The sequence below is a fragment of the Sinocyclocheilus grahami genome, unplaced genomic scaffold (assembly GCF_001515645.1).
Source record: "Sinocyclocheilus grahami isolate Dianchi unplaced genomic scaffold, SAMN03320097.WGS_v1.1 scaffold324.1, whole genome shotgun sequence".
Taxonomy (NCBI): Eukaryota; Metazoa; Chordata; class Actinopteri; order Cypriniformes; family Cyprinidae; genus Sinocyclocheilus; species Sinocyclocheilus grahami.
In genome coordinates this window covers 363,472-385,565 of record NW_015505503.1, presented here as the reverse complement: position 1 = coordinate 385,565, position 22,094 = coordinate 363,472, and the positions used below count along the sequence as shown (strand labels likewise).

The 22,094-nt window shown below is 36.9% G+C and overlaps 2 long non-coding RNA genes across 2 annotated transcripts; one reads left to right on the top strand and one right to left on the bottom strand.

Annotated features, from left to right (window-relative positions):
• Positions 1-1,496: 1,496 nt before the first annotated feature.
• On the bottom strand, positions 1,497-7,407 carry LOC107602330 (uncharacterized). The gene is made up of 3 exons (XR_001611024.1): positions 7,397-7,407; positions 4,427-4,429; positions 1,497-1,652 (listed from the first exon to the last, which is right to left on the bottom strand). It is a non-coding gene; the product is annotated as an uncharacterized lncRNA (long non-coding RNA).
• A 4,404-nt stretch (positions 7,408-11,811) lies between these two features.
• LOC107602329 (uncharacterized) lies at positions 11,812-15,365 on the top strand. Its single transcript, XR_001611023.1, has 2 exons — positions 11,812-13,059; positions 13,204-15,365. It is a non-coding gene; the product is annotated as an uncharacterized lncRNA (long non-coding RNA).
• The last annotated feature ends 6,729 nt before the right edge of the window (positions 15,366-22,094 follow it).

Sequence of the window (22,094 nt, the reverse complement as noted above, 5' to 3'; positions counted from 1 at the left end):
ACTGTCACTTTTGATCAGTTTAATGCATCCTTGCTGAATAAAAGTATTAATTTCTTTAAAAAAAATTATTTTTACTGACCCCAAACTTTTGAACATTAGTGTGTTGCAATACATTTAAATATATTTCTTATATTGCCTGTATATTGCACCGTTATTATTATTATTATTATTTTAATTTGATCCAGTCATTCACAATTCTTCATGGGATTGTACTTCAACAAAAATACCTGTTTTTCCTGTTTTAATATATTCTTTTGCTTCAAATTAAAGTCTGTAATCTTGGAGATGATGGCTAGTTTGATCCCTAGATAAGAATGTTTTATTGAAGAAATCCTTGTGAAGAAAATGAATGGGAAAAGTGCTTCTGTTGTGCTTTATATGAAAAAATAAATGTCCTTAAAAACGGTCTGTCTGGAGAAGAATGATGCAAGAACGCTTCCTGGTCAGGAAAAAATATATGTCCTTAAAAACAGTCTGTCTGGAGAAGAATTTGCACCAGCCTTTAGCTGCAATATTGAATTATCATTTGATCAAAATGATCAGAAAGCATCACACAAATACAGTAGATGCAAAAATCACATTTGACAGCAATAGTTATACACGCAGTACTTTTTATAACACTATGTGTGATTGTGTGTGCATGATTAACCCTTTTAAAATCTGTCAGACAGTGTTGATACACACAATATGTGCACATGAACCTGACCTAATCTGTGACCTGCATCTATTAGCTGTGATATAAACTGAGCATTTAATTGTATCTGGACTGCATGTATGTGGCATACCGATCCATCCTGCCGCCGTAAAATCACACATATGCACTAACACTAACATATATGTTAAGTGCATATACACACAAAAGTGCAAAGTGATCTGACAGAATCAGGTCAGTGACCACACACCCCAGCCCAAAGGGGAGGACACCGGATGTGTGTCCTAAATAACCTTTAATGACCTCCACACAGCATACAGACAGCAGACTGTGGCATATACTGCAGTCTATCATGCATCCGGCTCGGAAATGGGCATTAATTGCAGACATGCACAAACATTCCCATAGAAAATAAAAAATACAAGACAGCAGTGACCTTAAATTTTCTCCTAAGAAAAAGATGCCAGTGACACTTACAGTTTCAAATGAGATCTCAACAATGTCTCCAATATCTACACAACCCACAGTCTGAAGAAAGATCCACAAATCAAAGAAATCAATTTTACTACAGAAGCAGAAATCATGGGATTTCCTGTTCACTCCTATGAAGCATTGCAAATGACTTAATCGAATTCTCTTCACTTTTTAAATAAACATTTTTTTTTCTATTGTCTGAAAAGATGCTTTTGAACAATGTGTATTGAAAAAATTGCTAAAAATATAAAATGACACTTTATATATTTTGTTTTCATTGTGGCAACTGAAAAAAATAAGTTACCCCAATGACAGTAACTGTTTTTTCAGTTGCTGTGACAAGAATTTTTCTATTAGCAATATAAGACAATCAACATTGCATGAACAAACAAGTTTACATTGTCTAAACAAAGTATCTTTACTGAGCAGGACTAAAAATCTATTGTTGAGAGAACTCAAAAGTCTTACTGCATCAAGTTGCCTTATTATTTTATGTTTTCTCAACTATTTATTTTTTTACAGTGTACTTTGTTGCTGTTTTTCACAAAAAATGTTATTTTCATCTGACATTCCAGGAATTACTCCATTTTAAGGGAAAGTTCAATCAAAAATTAACATTCTGTTTGCATTTACTCACTCTCATGTCATTTTCCATGCATTCACAATGAATGGGGAACTGAGGTCTCAAATAAGACACAACAGCACAAAAAAATGATTATAAAATTCTTCAAAGTCTTCTTGAAGTTATACAATTTCCTTTAGTGTGTAGGATTTCTTTTATGGTTATTTTATATCCTTTTTGAAGCTTGATGGCATATGAGTTAATGATGACAGAATTCAAATTTTTGGGTGAACAGTCACTTTAGGGTTCCCTTGGACATTTGAACTAAATATTTTCACATGTAGTTTACTAAACCTGAAAAGGTTTGTATTGATACCCCTGGAATTCAAAGCAATGAGCGTGTTTGAGGTAAAAATCTATGTGACTTTCCAAAAATTATGCCTACTGAGATAGACGAGCTGTAGGCGGGATGTGTGTGGGTAAGACTCATCTGGTTTGACCTTCGTACATGCGACAGATGTTTTCAGATGTCCTCAAATCCAGCTGTTTTTCATTGCTCTGTGGAAAACGGAAGGTCAAATCCTGCAAAAGCTGTGTCTGATTTAGAATCATGTGCATGAAGAAGAGCAACACCAGATTAAGCAGGGGGAAAAAATTAAAATGTATAATTTACAAAGCCTTGCGTCATTCCAAACTAAACAACTTTACTTCTGTGAAAAAACAAAGGAGAAAATTCTTTATTTTTCATGCAACTAAAATGAATGGGGACTGGAGCTTTCAAGCTTAAAAAAGCACACAAAAGCACCATAACGTAAGTTGTCCATACGACTTGTGTGCTTCAGAAAACTTGGAATATTACAGAGCCCCTAAGGGGACATGGTGATGGAAAAAAAATATGAGCTGTGGGGAAAAAAATTTGTTTCAATAGTTTTCGCTCTCTCACAAAATTACTGTGTTCCCCTGAGGAACTTCACGCTCTTTCACAAAAACATTTGCATTCTCTCGCAAAAGTATTACATTTTCTTGCAAAATGATTGTGTCCCCCTGATGTACTTTGTTTGCCCACAAAACATTTGAGTTCTTTCACAAAACTATTATTTTTTTCTTGCAAAACAACTGTTCTCTTTGGGTTGAACTGTCCTGGAACAGTGTTGTAAATACAACTTAACCACTGATAGTTGTGTCCTCTTTTGGAAGGCTTTCACAATGAAACACACAGCGTCACACACGGCGGGCTTGAGTGAGCGGCGGACTGCGAGCTTGAGAACGGCGCAGCCGGCGGATTCATCGAAGGAGCGGTTGGCGGGCTTGTGGCAACCACATGTGACGACCCCGGACTGGACTCAGCTTCGTCCACGGTGAAAGCCGATCTGGCGATTCACAGGCCAAACAAAGTAGTTTCGCTTTCACAACGAAACACACAGTGTCTCCACGACATGGCAGCAACAATACTAGCGAGAATAAAAGTTACGCCTTCTGTCTTTGTGTGAACATTTGGGCAGCATTATGCAAATCTTCCCACATCGTGACGTAGACATGTGGGGTGGCGTGTTAGAACGAGCCGTTTTAGGTAGGCGTGGTTGACTCTTAACTTTTATAAAGAATATCCCTTTGGATTTGAAACTTTAGTCTTTGCAACTTTACAGATCTTCTTTATGCACCAAGAGCTTGTAACACTCCAAAGAGAAAGGAAAAATTGAAATCGCATCATATGACCCCTTTAAGACGAATAGTGCCACATTAAATGATGTTAAGAATATAGTCATGTACAGTGGAGTGCACAGACCTCCGGAGGGGCAGGGGCAAAAAGGCGTTACGAGTGCACAAATGGGGGGGGGGGACTTTAATCAAAATCGGAACATTTGCTTCTGCTCTGGAATGGCATTCCTTCTCTCATGATGTCAGTTTCACGGCTTGGGCAGAATATATCCTTAAACACACCCCTCCAACGTTAGGTTGCTATGAGTAAGAGACAGAGAGGAGGAGCGCAAAAATAAAATGACGCCCTCTATTCAATATTCTGTTTCAGCTGGAAATACGTCACTACACTGAAATAAAGTCGGCAGCAACTTCCGGTTAACGTGGACTTTAAAGGAATAATTCACCCAAAAATTAAAATAGGCTAATGTTTTATTTTTTATATTTTAGTTTTTATACCTTCATTTACTCACTCAAAAGTGGTTTTAAACCTGAATGAGTTTCCTCCTTCTGCTAAACATAAACGCTACTTTGAAGAAGGTGGAAAACAAACAGATGTTGGTCCAGTGACTTCCATAGTATTTTTTTCCCTACTATCAAAGTCTATGTGGACAAGCAACTGTTTGGTTACCCAGATTCTTAAAAATATCTTCTTTTGTGTTCAACACAAGAAAGAAACGTTTAACCAGTAAGGCTTTAAAGCAGATGCAAAAAATATCTACTCTAGTGATTGTGAATAAGTAGACCGTAGACCGGCACGTAGATCGAACTGCAAGGGTACTTAAGAGTCGGACCTCAAAGGGGCAGGGGCTCGAGCCCCCCACCTGTGCATGCCACTGGTCACATACCCTGTATTTTTGAATTTCAAATATTTTTCTGCTTTTGATTTATGTCGAAGATGGTTGGATTTGTTTGAAATACCTATGAAGAAAATTAATGGGTAAAAAAATAAAAACAGGAACCAAAACTGCCAAAACGTTGGTGGGTGTTCACTGTCCTCTATATGAAGTCAAACATTTCTCATCGAATTCTTCCAAGACCAACTGATCTGAGGCTTTGCTGTCCACATTAATTTTTCAGCTCTACACTTGTATATGTTTCAGTAATTGTCTATTTTATTTCTAAAAAGAGATTTTAAGATTGTTTTCCAGTTTAAAATATCTAGAAAAACCTTTAAACACGGATTTTTTTTTGAGAAGTGACATTTCATAGATATTAAGACTCTTATTAATATATGTGCATTTTGTCTTATGTGTTTTGGTAGATTTTGTTTAACTTATTTTTAACTCGTTTATACCTGAAACAGGAAAAAAAATCTGCCAGTGTATTTAGACAAAATACATTCACAATAACTAAATATTCGATACGTCCGGCTTTTATGGCTCATATAGTATGATATAGGAGAATATGGAGCTTATACTTAAGGAGGTAAAAAATGTCTCAGTTTAATTCAGAAGCCCAAACTTAGCAAAAAGATGCAATTTGGAGCAGATATTTATATGCTCAAAAACTAAGATAAATTCTGGTTGCTTGTAATGTAAATCAGTGAGATCGCGATAACAGTTTAGTCATACTTATATAAAATGCATATAAACATTAGTTGTCACTCTGTATCTCCCAATAACATGTCAAAGCAAAATTATATTGAAATGCTTAATTTTTATGATCAAAGCCTTGTAGTTTTTATTTTATAGGGACAAACATATAATGCAATGCAATACATGATGACTGATAGAATAAAATATTTCTCTAAGAAATATTGTATGAAGAATCAAGTAATTCCCAGTTAGTGTTTATCTTGAATATTACTAACAAAATAAAAGTTATTCTTATGTATACTCCTATGTAAAACTAAGATTTTACAGCAAAAAGACACAATGTAGTTTTTAGAAGGCCTTTTACTGGCTAAAAAAAGTATAAACTATCAATCAGACGACAGAAGGCATGTAGTAGATAGTGTACAACAGGTTTTTCAGCAAGTTTTTGATCATGTTAATTTAGAGGCCTTCTGAAATTTGCATATCAAATATGGCACAGTAGGCTTTAAAGTGACAAAAAGATACTGTTATTTCTCTGAAAACTAGTCTTAATATCTTACGCATTGCCACTTCTCAAGTAAATTAATCTTGTTTTAAGGATTTTTACAGATATTTTAACTGGGAAGCAAGTAAAAAAAAAAGCTAATTAAAAATTTTTGGCACTATACTTGCATAAAACGTAACTGAGAACTTCATTAAGATTGCAGCGTTATGCAACAGCAGCCTACATTCACAATTATACAACAGACACTTTTATTTAAAGTCACAAAGTCATTCCAAGCTATACATAGCATTAGTTCCCTGAGAACTGAAACCATGACCTTGATGTTGCAAGCGCCGTGCTCTACAGGAACCTCTGAGATATAAGACTCATGCATGTCCTTCGTTCTCCTTTACTCGCTGAAATTAACGTCAGACTTTCTCCTTTACTGTATAATCACATGCACTCATCTCTCTATAAATGTGCTGACTTCCCATTTACTAACGCACCCCTCCTCCTTGTGTCCCTCTCTCTCCTCTTTGCTCTCTCGTTCCTTCCTGTCCTCCTTCTCCTTCTGTGCTTTCTCTCTTCCTTCAGAGCATAACCACCTGAATAATGTCGCGCATCCTACTTTGAGTCCCGTAATGACTCTGTCCCAGCCTCACAACAACATGGACTTCAACAAATACTCCTCTCTCAAAACCATGGGTAAGACACACACACAAACAGCTGTCACATCTTGTAATGCACACCATAAATGCCACACATGTTCATCAAGGTCACTTTATCCACAAACACTGATTACCATTGCAAATGATTCCCAGTGTCATTGACTGCAATGTAATCACATATGCAAATATCACCACTCAGATCAAGAGTAAAAAAACCCTGACATTTTATTACATGTAAATCACAAGTGGATGATCTCAGGAGCATGTACTGTACATATACGGATATGCTAATAATGGACATAAACACACACTATGTAGTGTGACCTTATCAATCACATCATGACTCGAAACACAGAGGGGCCAATTCACTAAACAGCCACGCTAGTGTTTGTTCTTAGCACATTCCCTCCCGAGACACGTAGAAATACATACTCGCTGAGAATTAGGGGCTGATGGGAAATCAGTTGAAATGTACTATGTTATATGAAATTAAGGAAAAATATACGCCATATGCTGCATGACCAAGAGCATAAAAACACGAACAGACTCAAATACACTAAAGCTTATATCTTCATAGTGTATATGAACATACACTATTCTAATAACCTGGTTGTACCAAAGGAAAAAATAAATATATCAGTTCGTTTGGGGTTGGTCAGATTTTTTTAAATGTTTTTAAAAGAAGTCTATTGTGCTCACCAAGACTGCATTTATTTGATCAAAAATACAGTAAAACAGTAATATTGTGAAGTGTTACTACCATTTAAAATAGCTGTTTTCTATTGTAATTTAACATGTAATTTATTTCTGTGATGGTAAAGTTGAATTTTCAGCATCATTACTCCAGTCTTCAGTGTCACATAATCCTTCAGAAATCATATTAATATGCTAATATTTGCTGCTCCGGAAACATTTCTTTCTATTATTATTAATGTTATGAAAACAGTTTTCCCTGCATAATATTTTAAATATAATAATTTTTCTTTTCTGGATTTTTGATGAATAGAAAGTTCAGAGTAGCATTTATTTGAAAGAGGCCTACCAAAAAACAAAGTTTTTTGTAACAATATACATTTCTTTACATTAACTTGCATCCTTGCTGATTAAATGATGAGCGATATTTTTAAAGGGATAGTTCACCCAAAAATTTAAACTTATGTCATTAATTACTCCCCCTCATGTCATTCCAAACCTGTAAGAACTTTGTTTATCAAATTAAGATATTTTTTATGAAATCCAAGAGCTTTCTGACCCTGCATAGACAGAAACAACTACCACGTTCAAGGCCAGAATGGTAGTAAGAACATTGTTAAAATAGACTATGTGACATCAGTGGTTCAACTGTAATTTTATGAAGATACGAGAATACTTTTTGTGTGCAAAGAAAACAAAAATAACGACTTCATTCAACAATTTCTTCTCTTCCGTGTCGACGTGCGTTCACGAGTGTACCACAAAGAATGCGTGTGGTGCTGCTGACGCAGGAGCCGGCATTCTGACGTAGAGCATGCGCTGCACCTTGTTTACAAGCAGAGGAAGGCACACACACAATGCAATACACAATGCATGTTGAGAAAGCTGTGTTAATAAGGATATATTTACAATTCAATTCACATACTATATAATTTCAAAATATGACTTCAAAAATCAATAATAAATGGATACATTTATGTAATGAATTTGTAGAATGAAAAATTTGATTTTAAAATGAAGCCTATTTTTAGAACCTTTCCCATTTCCTTTTTTTTTTAGGTTCTGGACAGTTTTATTAACATTCTTAAGATTGTATTTCTGCATAGCTATTGTGGGATCTTACTAATATAAAACATATTATTCCTATTGCACATATTTAGCCCACATCAAAGAGATATGAGAGGATAAAACACAAAGATGGAGAGGGATTTTTTCCCCCTTCAAACAATGTGTAGTTATATGGTACGTTCACGTACATGCAGATTTTTTTCCTCTTCAAACAATGTGTAGTTATATGGTACGTCCACGTACATGCAGTCTCTGGCATGGTGTCTACTGTTGGATTATTGCATTTGGAAAGCTTGAGATGGATCAGCCCTGACTGCACTGGCAAAGAGATTGGATGGGGAGAGTTCAGCAGGGCAAGTGGAGGGAAAGATGAGAGGATGACGGGAGAAAAGAAGGAGGAACATGCGCATGTGGAGAGGGTGTAACGAATAGGGTCGGAGCCAACTTGTGGCAGGTGCCTAAGACAGCTTCCCAAGCACCATCTTAATTAAAGAATAACGTTTGGAAACAGATGGCCAGATATAGAGAGAGGCAAACTAAATTAAACAGAGAAAGTTGTGAGGAAAGAAACAAAGAGAAAGGCGAAGAAGGAGTTATAAGAAAGATAAGAGAAATAGTACTTGTGGTAAAGAGGGGAAGAGACTGTAAGAAAGGAAGAAAAGACATGGACAGAGAGGCTGCTGGTACATTTACCGTCTGTTCATTAGTTAGATACATATGTTCACTCTCTAAGCATTTCCTGTGTCTGACATCATCAGGCCGTTATGTCACGTTCTCTCCTGTTGCAGTGCCTGAATGCCCCTGAGGACCACACACACACACACGTTTTTCTATCAGGATTGAGACTTTTTATTGACTGCTGTTTTATTTATACAGAGGAAATTATGTGTTCAGTATCCTATCTGAACACATCTGCTGTAAATGATAACATCACATACTTAACATCCTATACTTAAGGTAATTACTAAAGACCAGACCTTGGCACTAAAATAAAACTTTTTGCAGTGATAAAGTAAAAATGAAATATCCCTAGATGCCCACAAAAGGAGGTTTTGTCAGATTTATCAAACCTTACTATTATGCAAAGTTGTGAGAAGGTGCAAAAATAAATAAAAATAAATAAAATAAAATATGGTTTGATAAACTTTAGTATTTTCTATGCTTTTTTCTATGCTTATTCAAAATGGTCAATTTTCTGGTTTAGCCTATAATTCAAAGTGTGTGTGCAGTTGTGTAAGTGTGCAGTACTCTTTTTCAGGCTAGCTGGGCGTATATGGCATAAGTGTGTGTGTGCTCGTGTGTTAAATCTGTTCGTCTCTTGCTCATTATCAGGGTAATACGTCTCGGTGTCTTTCTCTTTAAACACACTCCCTAAATAATTAATGCCTACTCAACGCACACTGCCCACATTACCTATTCACTGGACCTTCACTGGAAGTCGACTGAATTGTGATTCTTTAGATCCTGTCTTCTCCTTTAAATTCAAATCAAAACACTCCTGAATTAAAAAGCACATGAATGCACTAAAGGATGTGCACACTTAAAAACATAATATGAGCTAATCTGCATGTCTAACCGCATTAGCAAATTACTGCTTGATTTACTATCTACAGGAACAAATTAACATCTTCATTTGGGTAAATTTGGTCATATTTCTAAACACAGGTTTTGTCACTTCTTCAAACACAGTGCTGAGACATGGCTTTGGCCGTCAGCATGCTGCAACATCCCTAAAACCCCTTCAGGTTTCATTTTGACCTTCTAAGCTGATTGTAATACTAACCGACATTCGCTCATGCACGACTACAAAGAGTGAGCGCGTCCATACTGATGTGGTCAAAAAGAATCATAACAGTAGCTGCTAATGCCAAGTTACCACAGTTTTACTTTAGTGACTACAGTATTTTGCCAGAAACAATGATTACCATCGGGCCAGGATATATACGTTTGAGATCACATTCAATGAAATTATGCTAGATGCTTGTGTGCCTTGTCAGCAGGTATTCCCCTCATGCGTTAGCCGTGACTCAGTCGATAGTGAGAAAGGACAGTATTGGAAGTCAGAATGGAAAACAAGAAAAAGGAGACAAAACAGTGAAGCAAGGTTGTTTAAGTCTATGGGCAGTGAAGCGAGTGGCCTGTCTATAGCTTGCAGCACTCAGTGGAGATGGGCTAATTTGACGAGACAGGCTAAAAGGCTAACTCTACTCTGTCAACTGTTGCTAACATGCTAACCCACTTTAATCTGCAAAAGAATAAAATAACCAGCCAATTTTATACAGTTTACAACCCTTACGGGCGTCTATCACATAAGTAGCTAACTTTTACCAAACCACTGTAAATATCACTAATCAAAATAGTATACACACAATAGTGCATAATAATTATAGTCCTGCAGTTATAATTGCAGTTTATGTAGTGAGACCACCATACCACACCAGGTAAAACTATGGATCGTTGCTCCCAGCAAGTATAAAACATTTTAAAGTATCAGTATTGGAAGTCAGAATGGAAAACAAGAAAAAGGAGACAAAACAGTGAAGCAAGGTTGTTTAAGTCTATGGGCAGTGAAGCGAGTGGCCTGTCTATAGCTTGCAGCACTCAGTGGAGATGGGCTAATTTGACGAGACAGGCTAAAAGGCTAACTCTACTCTGTCAACTGTTGCTAACATGCTAACCCACTTCAATCTGCAAAAGAATAAAATAACCAGCCAATTTTATACAGTTTACAACCCTAACGGGCGTCTATCACATAAGTAGCTAACTTTTACCAAACCACTGTAAATATCACTAATCAAAATAGTATACACACAATAGTGCATAATAATTATAGTCCTGCAGTTATAATTGCAGTTTATGTAGTGAGACCACCATAGTAAACACCAGGTAAAACTATGGATCGTTGCTCCCAGCAAGTATAAAACATTTTAAAGTATTGCCTTTTGGTTGCAGTTCGGTAATGCTGCAGTACAACATTTTAAAAACATTCTAGAAACTGCCTGGTAGGTTGTCCTTGTACCTCAAAGTTTCAATATAACATATTTTAACCATACAAACAACCAGATCAAACTGCAAACCATTCTACTGTCTCCTTTCAACTTATCACCTCTTCACTGGACATTTCTTGCATTGATCCTTTCAAACAGAGTCTGGCCTCAGGACACATACAGTATAATTCATATTTCATCATGACCATGATGTGAACAGCCACAGCTCCTTCAAGTCAATGTATGTACGTGCATGCATGCATGTGTGTGGCGTGACGTAAAAAAGAGCAGAGGGCATCCTCATGTCGCACTTGATGAACCACCGTTCCAGGTGTTTTACTTATAAGATCCTCTAAGCACTAAATATAGCAACTATAGTCTGAGAGAAATACATTAGGTTTGTACACCACATACTGTAGGTTATGTGAGTGTAGAAGCAACACTATTAAATGAATCTATTGCATATTTGTCACAATGTCATGTTGTACTTTAGCCTCTATATTTCTAAATGTTCTAAATGCCACACAAACAACCAGATCAAACTGCAAACCATTCTACTGTCTCCTTTCAACTTATCACCTCTTCACTGGACATTTCTTGCATTGATCCTTTCAAACAGTCTGGCCTCAGGACACATACAGTATAATTCATATTTCATCATGACCATGATGTGAACAGCCACAGCTCCCTCAAGTCAATGTATGTACGTGCATGTATGCATGTGTGTGGCGTGACGTAAAAAAGAGCAGAGGGCATCCTCATGTCGCACTTGATGAACCACCATTCCAGGTGTTTTACTTATAAGATCCTCTAAGCACTAAATATAGCAACTATAGTCTGAGAGAAATACATTAGGTTTGTACACCACATACTGTAGGTTATGTGAGTGTAGAAGCAACACTATTAAATTAATCTATTGCATATTTGTCACAATGTCATGTTGTACTTTAGCCTCTATATTTCTAAATGTTCTAAATGCCATCTAGGTGAATTTGGCAAAGTTCAATGTCCCTAGGACTCTTTACCTCAACACCTTCATCAAAGGATGCATTCCAGCAATTATCCAGGGAGCGGACTGCCAATATCACTTCAAGTCATAGCTATTCTGGCTGTTTCTATTTCAAACTCATTTCAGACACAGCACAGGTAAAGACAAGGTCGATAAGCAAGTCTCTATTACAGACAGACCTCAAGAGAGACATTTCAGGGGACGACAGTCGCCTGCAGAGATGAGGTGCCATGGTGACGGAGGAGCACACGTCTAGGTGAACAAATCCGGCAGTGTCATAAGTAGCACTGCCAAAACAACTTTGCTAAATTGACCCATGTGTATTCTTTGCAATATCTGTCAAACAGCCTGCTTCCTTTGAATACTTCAGAATGTAGATAATTATCCTTTTCGTGAAAGCAAGAACCTATTAGATTGATGATTCGGTGGCAAAATCTAGCATGTTGCTGCAATACCTACCCCCTATTGTAGCATCCTAATGCACATGGCATGGGAAACCACTAAATCTGGTGGAGGGCATCAGTTGAAGTGAAGTTGTGGGCATCACGTGAAGGTCTGAGAGTTTAGGTGTATTGGGAGTTGCTCAAGAGACCAACGAAAATGGTAGCAGTACTAGGCCTGTCTGTCCTGTCCAAATGACTGATGGACACAGCTGTCAAACTCACTCACTCTCTGCTGTTCCAAGCTGTTTCCAGCCAGGCGTTTGGCTGCCACACTGCAACAGAACACCAGGGGGCGCTGTAATTGATGACGGCTTGGTTCTAATTCAGCAGATCCAAAATATGTTCTCCCAAACTGCCTGTAGACATGTTTTTTTTCTCGTCTGTCTTATCTTTTTTCATTCCCAATGGATCCGAATGGAGATATATGGTTCTTGCTCAAAGACAAAAGGCGAGACTACAAAACAAAATTTAGATTTTTTTTATGCACCATTTTAAAGGAGACAGAGATGTCTGATGGTGACCTCTTGTTTCTTTACACAACAATAAAGCATCTGTTTACCAAGCAAACAGTTGTGTCTAAAAAGTAGCACACTTTGTTTGAACAGCCTTGTGAGTTTTTACGGGCCAATGACATCTAATGTACAAGCCACCTAGGGACTATAAAAGAGTGTGAAATGTTCAATGGAACTGCTGCTTAGGGCTGCTTGCAAATAAAATGCCAGTATTGCGAGAGGCAGAGAAGGACTATTGAACTCGGAAGGAAGAGGCAACACACTTGTAAAGGTACAAAGCATTCCTTTCTAAACACTAGATTGCATTAAAAGTCATTGAAGCACATGTTACGGCAGTTGGGTCTGTAATGAACTATAAAGAAACAACGAAAAAGAAAGAAACAAGTAACTCTCTCTCTCTTTATATCCTCACCAGCTTCATTTTGGAGATAATTTCTACTTCTGGACCAACTCCAGGGACAGCAGTTCCAAAAATGTGACAACAAATACAGTTACAGCATGTTCCTGGATGGCTATTTTCAACCGTTGAATTGATGTGAGGATGTATCAACATGCTCTCATGGGTCTGCATCGAGTCAAATTATCCTGAGCTACAGTGATGCTTCGTTCTGTTTCAGTGGCAATGGCTCCAGGGTGTCATTGGGTTTCAGGGGTAAACCCTGGAGGACAGACACGGCTGTCAGACTCTCCTGGCACAGAGATGTCAAGCGATGCCAAGGTGAGCCAGTTACACAGCCCTCTGCCTGAAATGGAGCCACTTTGTCAGCCAGGAGGTCATGAAGTCTGTCTATGAGTAATGCCGGAAAAGAGCAGAGCAGGGCAGATTTAGCTTTTAACAAAACCACAGTGATGAGGTCTCTGGCTGTATCAGCTTAAGCCCTGACTCAAATGAGGACTAACGTCTGGAAATAAACTTTTCATTTGACATTAACTCAATAAAGCACTGGATTGGTCAATTAACTACTTAATTCCACAGGTTAAGGACGATAAAGGGAAATCAAAAGAGGTTGAGTGCATTCATCTGTTACAAAGAAACACAAGGTGTAAATATCTGCTTTCGAATTCCTTCGGTGTGAAGACTCGTTTCCAGTGGTTATTTTAAACCACCCAAATAAGCTGAATGACTGTTGTTTCAGACTTCTTCTTAAAACGAAAGTGTTCTACCTGTGATGTGAATGCCACTGGGTAGCATTTTATCTTTAGCAATACATGATGTACTTTTTACTGTTTATGTACTATTTGCAATTTCGTCTTTTTTGTATCGTAAGCGTAGTTGGAATCAAAGTCGAGCCTGCCGCAGGTGACAACCATTTGACGGAGATGAAGTGCTTCCGAATTTTAACACCCTTCTCACCTTCCTTACTAACATAAAATGATGTCTTGCCATATTTAAAGCTTGCGCTATATGTATAAACCAATGCTTTATTTAATTATTTTTAAAAGACATATTATAACCAATGCTTGAATGGCATGTTAGTTGCCAGACCAGAGACGTGTAATATGTATATTGGAGAATCACATTGTTCCCATTTGTTTGGTGGCTCCATTCGTTTGGTAGTACGTTTGACCGATCTAATCTTATGCACTATTCTAAGCTGTATCTTTTGTGTATGTATAATTAGAATGAATTCTACTAAGGGCTTTTAAAGATGTACGTGCTCTTAACAGGAGTTGCCCCGTGTCGAACATGGAAAGGGTTTTCCCCAATGCAATGACAGGGAGTACAGTTGCTTGTGTCAGAGTGAACAAAGTTTACTAGGGTAAACTATAGCAGAATACACGTAAGGGTTTGCGAAAGCGATGCTCCGTCCTGCAATCAAAAGTCAGGGAAATGTTTTGCTTTTGCTACAACACACTCTTGGTTTGTGTATTACTGTCCATCACAAAGCAAAAAAGATGTTCCCTCCTTGAGAAAACAGGTTTTCTTGTTTGAACCCTGAAAAGATATGCAAAAATGTGTTAAGGACATAGGAGAGCTCATTACAAATGCAAAAAAAAAAGACAACTGCTCTAAGTTTGAACTTACCAGCATTAAAGGAAATCCAAAGCCAGCTACAGCAATGCAGGTTGATCCTAATTAAAAGTCACTGGTTACATCATTGATAAAGAGAACGACAGGAAGACTAATTAGGCTTGTCTGTTGACTTAAACAAGGCCAGATTTTTACAGCAACACTAGCATTGAGAAATATCTCCTGTCACATTTGTGTTTACTGATGTTTACTGATTATATATGCCTGTTTATTCATACATCAGGGTTAAAAGAGCAAAAAGTTAAATATATAAATATTGTGTAAAAATGTATGTATATGATGTGAAAATAAAGCAGCATTAGTTCACAGCCTTTCACAAATACACACACACTAAAACTGAGGATTTAACATTGTAAACAGTGTTTTGTGTAAGTTTCCCAAAGGCTTTTCTGAGTGCAGCCAGCTCACATTACCCTGTGTCCTAACTACGTGTGATGCGACACATTTCCAAGTAATTTATTTGTCCAAAACGCCATGTAAACACAGCAGTGACATCCTGGTTTCTGGAAATATTATTTCCAAATGGTATTTTAAAAAAATAAAAAGCATTGAACCAAATGGCTCTGAGATGAGATAAATCATTCAGTCGACATTTAATATGAAGCTAAAAAGTATTTAAAATTTTTAAATGGAGAAAAAGAGGCTATACTTTCTTTTGAAGTGATTAAGGTCTCATACCAAGAAGCATTGCAAATGATGTAATAAAATCAGCAATCAGCAAACAGTATAGAAATGTACTTCCTGTTGTGCTCTAGCAGGATTTTGGACCAGTAAGATTTAACTGTGGGCGGGCTACCCAACACAGTGCTATAACAGAAGTCATGCCTGGTTAGGACACAGTTGTTCACTTGCTGAGATATAAAATAGCCCTGTGTACCCTTTTCCCCCTTTTATGCACAGCTTTATGTCATCAGCATTCACACTCTCTTTTTTCCACATCCTAGCTTCCTCTTCTGACTCCTCAAGGCAATGCATGTTCACACTGACTGTGATTAAACTGTTGGAGGTCAGAGTCTGCATTCTTAATGGTAGTTGCCATATTACATGGTTTATTTACATAACATTGACCTGTACCTTACCTTAACTTTGTTGCATCAATAGTTGTTGTCATTTGTGCCACCCAGAAATAAAAATGAAAAAAGCACTGTCAGTGTGTACGTCCAGTCACCTTTCATCTTTATCGTCTTCAAACTGACATAAATGTACACACAGGGCCTGTAGAGGGGTGTAAGAAGTACTGAAAAAGTATACTTTAATATGGGTATTGTAATTGTATTTTACTTCATTAGCCAAAATATACTTTAAAATATACTCAAGGGAAAGAAAAAAATCTGTATTTACATGAATCAAAAAAACAAACAAACAAAAATTTTCTCGAGCACCAATTAGAATGATTTCTGAAGGATCATGTGACACTGAAGACTGGAGTAATGATGCTGAAAATTCAGCTTTACCATCACAGGAATAAATTACATTTTAAATAAATACATTTATAAGAAAACAGTTATTTTAAATTTTAATAATATTTAACAATATTACTGTTTTACTGCATTTTTAATCAAATGAATACATCCTTGGTGAGCAAAAGAGATCTTACCTTTGAAGAGTAGTCTAATTGACCTTAAAAGATGTTTTCTTAGCTTTTGAAATAGATGAAATGAGACTTTGTTGTTAACTTTGGTGCAAAGCAACCTCTTTAACCGCAGTTGTCCTCAATATCCCAAATATATAAGACTCTATATGTCTAAACTTAAATCATTTTGCTGAAATGTGAACTGTGCATTGCGCAGATTGAACATGCTGAGTCAAATTCATCTTCATCAATGGTTATAATATAGACACATGCTGTGGTGACTGATGAGACATCTCTTCACCAGGATAAATGGAAATATTTGGCCAATTACAGTATATTTTGCATTGAAATGGATTTTATTTATTGGTTCTTAAGATTCTCTGACTGTGATATGCCTTTTTAGTTCAATTAAGCAGACAAAATGATACATTCTCAATAATAGGACATATGAATGGAGATGATGACTAATTCAAATATGCTTTATACTTATTACTTTGAACATGTAAGTGAAAGAACACTTTCCAGAATACTACCTTTGTGATGAAGCACTCACAATATTTCAATACTTTATACCATTGCCTACAGGATCCCTTGCAGAAACTGATTTTTAAACCTCAACTTCTGCACCAGCGCACGCTTTGACAGTTTCATTGATTATAAGCTAGTTTTGTCACGTCACTCACTTGCAGTGTGGACCCGATATTACTGTAGTCTCTCTCTTTCTCTCCTTGCTTTTCTCTCTCTGTCACTGTCTCGTTTGTGTTTGTTCCTCCATTTCTCTCTCTCTCTCTCTCTTTATTTCGTTGGGACAGTAGGAGGCGTAAGTCTTAGCTGTCATTGATATCTAAGTTAATATGGGTCTCCTGAGGCTGGGGAGAGAGAAATGGAGGATAATACAGCACATGATGATGAAGAGCTGTGGGTGGAAAGAGGAGATCTGTCATCCTATCCTCTCGCTTCCATGTACTTCATCTCTATTGCTTGTCTAATGCCCCATTTCCATATCTGCCATGCTTTTCCCCCCCTTAAGTCTGGTTGCACTTTGAGGAGACGTTGAATAATTCAGAGAAATAAAATTTACAGGACAGTGAAAGGGAGAGACATTCAGAGAAACACAGAGCTGTAGAAAACACATATGAGACTGGAGATTCAAAAGCCAAGCTGAAATGCACCTGTTTGAGGAAAAAAACACCGTTTATAGTCGTGCAAGTGTGTACTGTAAGTTGTATGCTTTTAAAAGACATTTATGAACCATTTCAAAGGTCAGTGTCTAGGAAGGTTTGGTTTTTGACTCTAATATTCCTTTACAGATTAATAGAGCATTGGCTACTGAGATCATCTAATAATAAAAACAACAAATCCCATGATTCCCATGAACTTTGAGTGAAACAATTGTTGTAACCGTCATGCAGGAAGAGATTTGTAGTGTTTTTGTTAGGTTGGCATGAGAATGACCTTATTCAATAAATAATGATTATTATTATGAAACCAATTTTCACTATAAGCAATGAAATTACTGAACATATGGTGGAGCAAATTTGATGTTAATGATGACAAGGGCAATGATGATGCTGATGATGATGGCAGCAGTAACCATGCCGACACAACAGCAAAGAAAATGCCAACTGTTTCTACGACACTAGTTGTAATTTCTAAGGAACATATGGACATGGTCCAACTGATTTAATGGCTTTTTAAGCATCTGTTTATAACAGAAACAATGTTAAGTGTTCTTTGTATTAACTTGTTTAAAAAAAATTAAATAAAAGGCAGAGTGAAACACTCGTCTGGACTGAGTCTGATTAATGATGTCACATGGGGATCTGTCAGTCTGATCTCTGCTGTCTGCTATTTCTGGGGAAATCTACTACAAAAAATATCATTTAACATAGTCATACTGCATAAATGAGAGTGTATACTGTTAGAGAACTATATAAAAAGCATTGAGATATTATGTTATTCACTTGCTGCAAAGGAACCTGTAGCAGTTTAGTCCCATGTAACTTGTGACTTTCAATGATGGGAACAAAATCTGGTTCAATTGACAGCTTTTTGAGTCAAAAACCGCCCACTTAGACAGGAAAATGGGATCTGTCTGACATGTAAAAATGTTGGTAACACTTTCTATGAAGCCCATATTTAAAATACATTATAAGAGTATATTCTTAAGGCATTATAATGAATGCATAATGTATTATAAAAAAAAACGTATGATGATTTATAATAAACAATGAACACAATGCACCCATTTAACTTACAATGGATTATATTTCCCATAGTTATAATGTATTATAAGTCTCAGATCTGGCCATTGTTAACTTGTTACTTTACTGAAAGCAGACAAAGGCCACTTCTAAATAACAACAACGACAACAACAATAATCAAAATAATATTTTTTCTTAAACAGCCATAGAATCAGATATTTGATCAGATGAATGTGTAATATGGCACATTTGCTTTTAACCATATTTAATGTAATATCAGTAAGATATTGCACAGATCATAAATAAATAATGTCAAGATATGAGACTTATAATACATTATAAATTAAGTGGATTTAACATGGTGTTTATGGCGTGTTATAAATAATCATACTCAGAAAAGTTATAACCACAAATAAGTACGTTTTATAATGTAGTATAATTGTCAATATGATTATTTATGAGATAAAACAACATATTATATGTTTTTTATAATGCATTATGCATTCATTATAATGCCTTAAGAATACTGTTATAATGTGTTATAAAAATGGGCTTCATAGAAAGTGTTAGTGTTAGAAAAATTAAGGAATCATTAAATTGGAAATAAATCAGTTCTTTAGCATTACTTTATACATTCAGTATCATGAACTTACAATGAACAATTTCTATATAATTTATCAATCTACGTTAATGTTCATTTGTAAATATGCTATTAATAACTGAACTCGGTTCATAACACACGGATACCTAATATTAAAAATTTTTTGTAGAAAAATAATTAAGCATTTTTGTTACTTTAAATGTAATAATATTTGACAGTATTACTGGTTTTACTGTATTTTTGATCAAATAAATGCAGCCTTTTTTCTTTCAAAAAAACATTAAAATATATCACCAACCCCAAATTTTTGAACGGTAGTGTATTTTTACATGCTGTTGTAACTAATGACATCACCTCAGAAATAAAGCAGAACATGCAGCTTTCAATCATTTGATAATCAACTGACTTATGGAAGCAGTGTAAAATTAGGAACTGGTGAATTTAGCCAGCTCTCACCAGTTAAGTTTGCAAACCGCATTAGACTATCCACTGGCAGGCCTGTTGTTTTTAGTAGCCTGAGAAATGAATTGGTTGAAAAGAGGTAACCGCAGAGCCGTCTATCACAGCAGTTTAATTGGAAAGAAACTCAAGGAACAGAGACAACTTCACTCACTCATTCACATTAGAGGTGCTGGAACCAGAGGGAGCCGTGACCTCCTGCACTTTTTGCCAATGTTCAGCTGGCTGATTAAAAAAAATATCCATCCGTTGGCTATGCACTCTTGGAATAAACTATTCACAGTAGTTTCAGAAACCAGATATCACGTTAAACAGATAAAAGTTACTATTTTATCAAGACAACTTGGTCTATAAACTGTGGAACACACACTATTTATTCACTCATACACTTATTTATCTAACACACACACTCAGTCTACATTTCAATTTGCACATAATATACCTGTACATACAACTGTCTATTGTTATATACCTGTACATACAATTGTCGATTTGTATATTTTTATTCCTTAGTTAGTTCTATTTTTCTATTTTTTATTATCTGTGTTTTTGTTCTGTCACTGTCATTCTGTTACACTGTGGAGCTTCTGTCATGAAAACAAATTCCTCGTATGTGTAAACATACCTGGCAATAAAAACTCATTCTGATTCTGATTCTCATTCTTCTAAAACCATATAACTCAAGCACATACAGTACATGAATTGACAGATTCAACTATGATGAAAGCTCATGAATATTAATTAGATCATGTGATGGGATGTTTTAGGAACATCAATAAAGTGCTGTAGTGATTAATTATTTTTTTTTAGGCCAACCCAAAAGTTAGCATCACCCTGGTTCTCTCGACAAAAACCCAACAGGACTTTTCCATCATCTTAAATATGACAGAAAATAAGCTCTGCGACCAACAAAAGTTTATGATTCTTACACGCAGGGTTTAAATTGGGCCGGGGCCGTCGGGGGCTGAGCCCCGGTGTTGTACCCATTTTCGACACCTGCCAAATTATTACCCCCTCTCGTTGAAATCGCTACCTGATTGCCTAATCCTAATTCCACCCCTAATCCTAACCCCTCCCCCACACCTAACGGCCTAAACCTACCAATACTAGGGGGGTAGTAATCTGGCAGGGGGTTAGAATTGGGCACAACACCGGCACATAGACTGTATATTATGCATCTATTGCTGAGGTGAGGCTCATGCAGCCTCTCCAGGAGAAATCAAAACGCGCAGAAACTCAGCATCCTGAGGTAAAAATTCAAAATGGAAAGTTTTTATATTTAAAATGCAGTTAGTTAGACAACATCAAACAACGTTTTCACCATTACGACTGTTTAATAGTTCTATAAACAGATCAATAAGCAAATACAATAATATTAGGTCACTTACATTTTACAGCGCATCTCACAGCAACCAGCCGATTCATTGCTGATTGATTCCGTACTTTGAATGAATCGGTTGAATCAAAGTTTCATTAGCCCATGCATAAATATCTGATGAATCTACCGTTTGAACGAATCGTTTGAATGAACGACTCAATAACTCACTCATTAAACACTTGTAACACCAAGCCAGCAGAGGGAGCCCTCGCCCGAGTACTGACCGTGCTCCACTCCCTCTGCTTCCTCTGCTTTCACTTCCTGTTTGACTCTCATATAAAATGAGACCAGTCCATGTGCTGATCGCGAAGTACTGCCAGTTTATCTGCCTTACCAAGCGTTATTCTTCCTCTGTTCCTGATTGATTTCCTGTGTATGATTCTGCCTGACTCACGGTATTTGTACTCTGCCCCTTTTGTTCTGACGCCTGATAGGACTGATGTTTGTGTTTGGATTCATTGCCTGCCTCTCCACTATTGTCTCTGCTTCTGCCCTTGTGTATGACGAACGATCTGCTTGCTTCTCTGACTTTGACCCTTTGCCTAATTATCGACATCTGTTTAAAGCCTTGACCTTTAATAATCTTCCGCTCATGGATTCTAACCAAACTCCAGCGTCTCTGTTACAGAATACTTCGCCTCCTATGAATCCAGCGGAAGTGTCGAATCTGCAAGCAGCATTCTCATACCAAGCTGAAATGCTCCAGAAATATCAGGAACAACTCACCAAGCTGCAGACCGTCAACAAACACCTGACGCACTACATTCGATCTCTCCCTCCACCCACTCCTAAGACCGTAAGTCTTGCTCTTCCTGACAAATTTGACGGTACCGCTGAGCAATGCAAGGGCTTCATTCGCCAAGTACAAGTTTATCTGGATCATCAAGGAGAGAGATGTGCAAAAAGTGCGCTTTCATCATGACACTGTTGACGGGGAGAGCTATCGACAGGGCAGCAGCCATTTGGGACTCGGATTCACGCCTGAGGAATTCAGTGACGTACTTCATTCAACAACTCCGTGAAGTGTTTGAATATCCTCACGGCGGAAAGGACGTTTC